Raw genomic sequence first — 8,840 nt, 5'->3', positions numbered from 1 at the left:
GCCATTGGATGTTATGATTCCCTCCTGCTCTTTATGCTGAAGACAAGGGGACTGCCTCCCAGATTTCACTTGTTATCCATCCATTGTCTGAGTAATTACCCAACCAATAGCCATTCGTTTAGGCCAACAGCAATAGAGATTCAAAACCAGAAACAGATTCTAAACAAAATGTGAAGATGAATCTCTCCCTGCTGTCTCAAGTCCCGAGGCCTTGACTATGGGTCTGTGCCTCCCCAGTTTGTCTTTTGTTGAGCCTTTGAACAGCTTTGGGGTATCGACAGGGGAGTGTGTGGGAAGCAGCAGAAGCTTGGCTTGTCTGGCCTGAAGGGTGTGTGTGACTGCAAGAGAGAGAGACTGGAGTGGGGCGGTTGTGTGGGGATTGGAGTCTGAATAAGGTGCCAAAAAGCCCAGGACACCAACTGAGGCTGGATAAGCAGCACCACAAAGAACAGACTTATTAACCAGAATTGAGAATCTTTGACTTCTGGGAGATTCCCTTACAATTCCTGAAACAGTTGAGAATCTCTTAAGTGTAGTCAACTCTTTATATCACAGATCTGCTGCATGATTAAACTGAGAGGGAGCAATGTGATCTAAGACCAGAGCATCTGATGGATACCCTACATGCTTTTGGTAAGATAAGAAATACACAAAACTAAGCCTTCTAAACTCAAAGGCAAGCTAATGGTATGCTTGCAATTCTATGTGCAATTCCAACCACAACAACAACATAAACTGTTATTAGAACTGCTAACAGAAACCTGGCCATCCACAAGATGAAATCTCCTGACAAGGTCATTGCAAAAATTGAAAAGAACATATGGCGAAAAATGAATTTTTTCAAATTGAAAATATATTTTGTTTAAACTCTCAAATTCAAAAATAAAACATGTTCAATCTTTTGTTCATTATATGTGTTTTTGATCAAATAAATACTGCCTTGGTGAGCAAAGAGAGCATAAGATCAAAAGCAATAGTAATATTGTAACATATTATATCAATTAAAAATAAAATAAAATAAACTTTATTCATGTGATGATGCTGAAAATTCTTAAAATAATATTTCACTGTTTTTACAGTATTTTTGATCAGATAAAAGCAGCCTAAGTAAACATTTCCCTCTGTAACTCTACAGAGATTTGAATTTAATGTCAACAAAGTTAGGGTTTGCTGCAGGACTTAAAATAAGCAAAATGTATGAATGTGGCAGGTGACTCTCAAAAGGCTTCACATCTATGACCTGAAAAGACACCAGAGCCTCCAATGACCTGCTCGTGACAGCCAAAGCGATCACCAAACTCAAATGCCAAGATCACCTTGAGCACCTTCTGGACTAACTACAAGAGATATGACTCAGTGCCACACACATTGATCCTTGAATATCTGGCTCCAAACAAGGTCAACAAGACATTAATGACCTTCACTAGGAACTGAGTAGTCCTCTGGAGGCCAGCTCAAAGACATCTTCCAAGGTGTAGCATCTTTAATATGGAGAAAAGATACAGTACAGTTGCAAGACTGGAGCTATCCTCAACCACATGATATGGATGATGTAAAGCTGTATACTAGGATTAAGAGGCATATTGAATATCTGATCCGCAGGTACTTGCATAAAGTCAGATCTTTAAAAGAGTTGAACTGGAAGAACAAGATCAAAGCCATCAACACATATTCCCTGTAAGTCATCAGACACCCAGCTGTTACTGTACGCTGGCCAAGAGAAGATATGGAAGCTGCACCAAGACTAGAGAACTCATCACGTTGAGAGAGAAAAAAAAAGACAAAAACCAGCATCCAGAGGATGTATACCTATTGAAAAGAATGGGGCAAGAAAACTGCAAAGCCCACCATCCTAAATAAAACCTTTTGTTATATGATCCTATTGATGTAATAAATAAATACATTTGTATTGCTGTATGTGTAGTGATTAGATATGTATATGTATAATATGCTAATTATATTTCATATAGTTAAAGTTATTTTATTTGAATTCAATTCAAGTCAATTCACATTTATTTGTATAGCGCTTTTCACGATACACATCGTTTCAAAGCAGCTTTACAGAAAATGCACATTCCAATTTTGAGTGATCTATTATCAGGGGTAACTGTCTAAGTTATGTATTTCAGAAATGTACATATACAAATCACAGTTAGCTAAAAAAAAAAATTTAACAATTCAATAATTTATGCAAAAAACATGTGAAAAACAATGAACTCATTGAAGTTATGAAAATTTGTTTGTAAAAAGGGGTTGATTATGATTTCACTTTTTTAACTTTAGTTAGTGTGTAATATTGCCATAAACAACATCTGCAAAGTTACAATGCTCAAAGTTCAAAGCAAAGGGAGATATTTGCTTTTAAAGAAATAGTTATAAGGACTACAACAAACGGCTGGTTGGGACTACACGACATTCCTCCCGGGTTAGTGCCATAACCAACGCTAAAATTTACATAAACCCTGCCCCCGGAACACGATTTATAGATTATCGAGACAGAATATGCTAATCAATGAGTAGAAGATAACTACACATAAGCTACATAAATTCATCAACTAACCATTCAGAAACGTCCTGTTGTATTCTACATGTTGTCACCTCTTCTTGAGTCTCTCCATCATTGTCTGAATCAGGTTTGAACATAAAAGGTTAAAAGTTTTTGAAATTTTTAGTGAATGTATGTGTGAGTGCAAGCTCTTGAAGCTCCGCCCACTGTGACGGGAGCAGCAGCAGCTCATTTGCATTTAAAGGAACAGACACAAAAGGTGCGTTTTTGCTCACCCTCAAAAATGGACAATTTTAAAGGTGAACTAAGTAACTTTTTTTTCCTTAACTGAACAGCTTCGGAGTCATTGGAATGGTTATATGACTTATTTCGGGTTGAATGGTGGTCGTTTCGCACCCCCCTGGTGCCCGTGAGCGGAAAATACGCACTTGCAACTTTGAGCCGGCGGGCCGCCGGCCGCTGCGTCAGGAAGTCTCGCGTGATATCAGGTCTCGCGATGTAAACAATTGCTTTACGGCCAAAAGAAATCTGCTAAAATGCTGTCATTATTGCGCTCCCTCACGCTGTCCGAACCCGAATGAAGAAGACGTTTTAAAGAATGTCCCATCTGCTTTGATGTCGTTGATCTACTAGCCTCTGGTGTCTGAGAATCACCAACGAGTTTTTACAACAGTGTTGTCAAATATCTATTCCGAAGCTGTGGGGGGAGCTCTAGAGGGAAACCTGCGAGCAAAAAGCGAGAATACAGCGAAGAAATCCCGAAGCTACTGAGTGCTGCTTTAACATGCTATATAAAAAATATCTGTGGGGTATTTTGAGCTAAAACTTCACATACTGCTGTAGATATCATAGATTTCTTTTACATCTTGTGAAAAGGGCATTATACCACCCCTTTAACAAATGATTATGACAGAAAATTGTAGCATTGGTGCATGTTGATTCTCAGTTATACGGTGTAACTTTTGTTGTTGAATAATTATTAAACAAATTCCTGAATAGAAACATATGTGATGCTAAATGTAAATGATGAGAAAAACACGTTATTATTTTTATTGTGTTATGTGTTTATTTTGAAAGATTGCAAAGATATGCATCCTATATCCTGGTATACTTCAAGTACATACTAAGTGTACTGATATCTTTCTTATTGATTCAATGTATAAATTTGGTTGTACAATTACAAATTTGAATAGTTCTCAAATCTTCAGAAGAGAAGCATCGTGTGGGGATTACAAGAGACCGGACCTGTTTACAACTTGTTTGTTTGAAGGGACACGCTAACTGAGTAAAGTGTATGCTGAAGGAGACTTCTAAAAGATGTCTTCCTGAGGTGATAAAAACAGGCCCTGACCCTCACTATATGAAAGCCCCTCTGATATGTGGAGCAGAATACGACAGGGGGAGAGGCTGGGTGGTCTAACACTGGCCTGTGCCTTGCTTCAGAACCAGGAAATTTACATGGCTTTAGTGGTCAGTCTCCCGTGCCTGTCATAAATCAAGAGCTCAACAGCAGGATGGAAAGGCTAAAAGGTGTCCACTGCAGGTTGGAGCCAGAGGAAATGGTTTGCTGTGAAAACAGGGCAGAGTTGTTCCTACTGGTTGGGATTTGTTTAGAGGAGCTGCTTAGATTGGCGAGGAAACAATGCTGTCTTTTAGTCATAGTTATCCATTTGGGAAAATGTGTTAGTAAATGGCACGCTATATGAAAATGGCATATGCCGCACCTGTGCTTGCCTCTACTGAAAAAGAGAACATAATAATGGGGGTTAGGAGAGGAATAGCTGACATTTTCCATATAGTACATTTTTCATGTCTGTTTATATTCACAAACTCATCCTCCCCACAGGAAATTTAGTATGTGCCACCAACTCTGTTGGAAAAAACTTCTTAAATCAGCCTAAGCTTTTTTTGCTAGAGTTAGATGGTCTAGCTAGTTTTCCAACCTGTTAAATTGGTGTTCATCTTGTCTAGTCACCCTCGCAGACCTGAAAAACTGGTCTTCAGGTGGTCTAGCTGGTGTTACAGTCCAGCTAAGTGGATTTTCAACTTGTCTGATTGGTCTTAGTCTTGCTTAGCTGGCCTTCACCTGGCCTAGCTGGTTTTCCTTTGGTTTAGATCAGGTCATTTTAGTGTCATTGAGATACATTTACTTTGTTTTTATTGTTATATTTTCCTTTTTAATTTTAGTTAAAGTTCTAGTAATTGTTTTATGTTTTTTTTTCTTCATTTTTATTATTATTAATATTTTAAAGATATAGGCCTAGTTTTTCAGTATATTTTAGTTGAAGAGACTGTAGATGGTTCGCACTCTGAAAAAATAGACAAAGTCTTTAACAAAAATAATCAATTATTTGAATAGAGCAAGGGCAGACGTTTCAGCCATCCAGCTATTCTCAATGCTCATAATTTTAGTTAAAATTAAAATAAATACTATATATATATATATATATATATTACATTTAATCTTTTTTCAGTTAACATTTATTTTATTTCAAGCAATAAAAAAAAATAGTTTTATGGTTTTAGTTTTATTTAATAAGCACCAACCCTGATCTAAAGCATTGGTTGTAATTTCCTAGTAATCCTGAAGACATTGATTAGCTTGTTCTGGTGAGGACATTGATTCACTTTTTTTTTTTAAGCTCTGGTTGGAGCTAAACTCTGCAGGACAGTGGCCCTCCAGGGCAGGATTTAAGGGACTTTGTATAGTTTCTCAGCTTGATCAGCTGAAAAGAGCCCCAAACCCTTCAAAATACTAGCAAACCAGATTAGCCTGACCAGGCTGATCATCTAACAACTAAGAGCTAAGGCTGGTTTAAGTTGTTTTTCAGCAGGAGCGCTCAACACTCGTTCACTGTCTCTTTTTTTTTTTTTCTCTCTCTCTCCCCTTTTGCTCCTTGGCCAGTGCCCTGCCATGAAAATTACTTCAACAGTAATTGAGATCCAGTTGGATTATTCCCATTTGATTGTCTAATGACCACCTGAATGGGATTCTTCATGTAATGTGAGCTCTGTTTGATAGGCCACTGCAGAGACACTGTCAGCCACTACATTCTCATGCAATTAGCATTCTAGACCTCGTCCTTTTTCATGCAAAGCCTCTCAGTCATCCGATTGCCTTCCAGTTACACTGTAGATGAGCCCTTGTGTTCTCCTTCTTCTCATGTAAAGATTTCATGGGTGGGTTCTGCTTTGCCATTACAAAAAAATTACAATATATAGGACTAATTAATATATTGTTAAAATTATAATTAAATATATTTTATATATTTACCATGTATGACATATTAATAATATACTACATTTTATGATAGAAAACAGTTATTTTAAATTGTACTGTTTTTGCTGTATTTTTATCAAATAAATGCAGCTTTGGTGACACCTTTCAAAAACATTAAAAAATCTTAAACAGAAACTTCAAACAGTTTATCTTGTTAAAGGGATAGTTCACCCAAAAATGAAAATTATGTCATCATTTACTCACCCTCATGTTGTTCCAAACCCGTATGATTTTTTTTCTGTTGAACACAAAAGAAGATATTTTGAAGATTGTTTGTAACCAAACAGCTGACGGTAGCCATTGACTTCCAAATTAGGGGAAAAAAATATATATTATGGAAGTCAATAGCAATGAAAGATGCAGAGTATAAACTCTGATTATTCACTATTATATTGGGTTTATCTCCTGTACTCACCCAAGAGGTATTTTATGAACACTGTGCATTATTTATTGTTTTATCACTAACCATCCACCGCTAGACCCTGTAATGTGGTTTACTATGTAACTAATTCCGCATTAGTGTTAGTCAAGTAATCCATTCTTATTATACTACCACAAACAATAAAGAAACCAAGAGCAGGAAGAGGTCACGATCAATGTTTGGTGTGTAAACGCCAGCATCAATCGACGTCCCACTAAGAGACAATATCCACCCTTTATGAGCGCATGTGCCTTCCGCCAAAACATGCTTACAAAGACAATACCATTAGTCCATAAAGATGGAACATATGGGTTTGTAATGTGTTACGACCCTAAATCTCAGATTTGCCTTTGCTAGTATGTTTAGTTATGCAATTACTCTTTTATTGGGGAAAAATATTATCACTTACATCTTTTATCATACTGTAAGATTATTGACTTTAGTTCCATTAAAAAAGCCTATTACTCAGCTAGATGCAAATTTAGCATGAAATAGACATATCTATGGGCAGAATTATTTATTCATTACTGACAGGTTGTGCGATATGCATGCAATTCAGTTCAAAGCAAACAGTCCCAAATTGGAAGTCCCTTTTTTCTTCCGTCATTACATAAAGTAATCCAGATGAGTTTCCGACATTAAGGCTGATTATTTTTCGGTCTGAAACCACAACTCAAGGCGACCTGTCACTCCACCATTACTTCTGATGAATGAGACCCATAGAGCTATAGACTAACATGACTGTCATAATTGCTTAGGAAATCGGTATCTATATTAAGCTACTGCAAATTGAAGCATTATTCTGTGTGAAAACCACAGAGAAGGTGTAATCCAGCTGCTTTCAAACTAAATAAGACTCGTAACCACAATTCTTCCATTACCACCCCACTTCTCTAAAACATTAGCTCAGTAAAGAGCGGAAAAAAAACAACCTCTGGGGTTAAAGCTGGCAAACTGGACGTTTAAGCACAAGGAACCATGTGCCCACAGTCTGGTATTGCCTTTCAGTGTCATTAACTTCTGCAGGGCACAGCAGGTTTCTGTCGCCACTGACCAGATTGCTTTAAATGCCGAGCAATTACATGGTTGAGGCCAGAGCTTAAAGAATGAGGGAGGTATAGTTTCTGTACTAGCGCCATTGTAATATGGAGAGAAAGAAAGAAATGATTTTACTTCACCGCAGACCACAGACTGCACCTAACGACCTCTACACTTAATTAACACATTAGCCTTTCTAATTAAGATATGTTGAGAACTATATTTTACAACTCTCCAATGTAAGAACTTCCCATTACACACTACCTTCATTGTTTCTCCCCACGCCCACGTCTCTTTCTCTATTAGGTCATTCCTGTAATGCAGTAGACATCATGTAATTAATATACTGGGAAAAAAAATATTCCAGTTATGTATGCATATATGCATGCATGTATGTTTGTTTATTTATTTATTTATTTAAATTGTTCCCCCTTCATAATCAAACATTGTCAAACAAGACATATAAAATTGTTTTATTTGGTGATCTTTTATTTATTCAAGCTTTTCCTGTTCATCAAAAGTCTTTTTCTCAAATTTTCTATGAGGTGACAATTATTTTTGGGATATAATTGCGAGAGACGATTCTGTGAGGTTTTATGGGATTATTTGCTTTTTCACAAACATTCTATATTGTTGATTAAATTACAGAAATCTCTATGATTATGACATTATACAATTTCCAAAAGAAAAAAAAAAGAAAAAAATGTAAAAATGACCCTCAAGTTGACACCCTCATATAAACTAAATGTCAATCCTCAATAAGCAATACATTTAAGCTTTCTATTCTGTTTGGCTCCAATCCCTTTAGGCTTTCTGATCATATTTTAATCAAGTTAAAATGAATAAAGTTACAGAATTCAGAATAAGGCACTGCATAACAGTTTCCATCTCCTCCTCCATCTCTCTTTATACTAACCCTTTCCTTACCCATATCTTAAGCATGCTGAGCACTGAAGACGATCAAGCAAGCACTTCACTTTGATAATGTATGTTAGCAGCATAATGCATGTTTGAAAATCAACGAGCGGCTCCTTTTGATCATAGTAGCAGCCCCCGCCTCGCATCACGCCATAAATAGCTGCTGCGCTAAGCAGACGGCTAGCGGGGTGAGCGAGGTGAAGCCCGTAAACAAACAATGACATGGCACAGTGTGTAGACTGACGCTTCAGGGAAAAAAAAGCATCCCTGAATGCGTTAAAAACTGCTGCCAGCAGTCATGCAGTTGCATTTTTATGACCTAGATTGTGTATGAGATTGACGTCAAATGTGTAATTTACAAAAACACATGTCCACTTCGACATTCCAGTTGTGACGGCCCATCTAGCAAGATTCCGCTGTCTACCGGCTCACTATCTATCCAGCAGAGTTATCGTCAGTTCTGCTTCGAAATAGACAAGGCCTACAGGGTTACAGTGCGTGTTGGAAGTGCAACCGAAGAAGGGAAAAACATGTCCCCCTAATGTCTTCAAGGTCTCTTTAACAAGCAGTCACCACAAATGACAGACAGCTGCACTCTGCATTTCTGCGTGTGTGTTGTTTGTTCCCTCTCCGGCAACCTGTCTGCTGTCAGCGCGGCCAGACGTTGTGTTATTTTC

General features: G+C 37.5%; 1 protein-coding gene across 1 annotated transcript in view; it reads right to left on the bottom strand.

The window, feature by feature from the left end:
- Window positions 1-2,813: 2,813 nt before the first annotated feature.
- The window catches only part of colec11 (collectin sub-family member 11), a 325,681-nt gene continuing 319,654 nt past the window's right edge, over window positions 2,814-8,840 (bottom strand). Inside the window, exon 8 of the transcript XR_014199180.1 lies at window positions 2,814-3,283. The gene's annotated coding sequence lies outside the window, so the exon portion shown is untranslated. The remainder of the gene's footprint in view (window positions 3,284-8,840) is intronic.

Source organism: Leuciscus leuciscus, assembly GCF_965113295.1.
Source record: "Leuciscus leuciscus genome assembly, chromosome: 17".
Classification (NCBI taxonomy): Eukaryota; Metazoa; Chordata; class Actinopteri; order Cypriniformes; family Leuciscidae; genus Leuciscus; species Leuciscus leuciscus.
The sequence above is the reverse complement of the archived record's forward strand: the minus strand, read 5'-3'. Positions and strand labels throughout refer to the sequence as shown.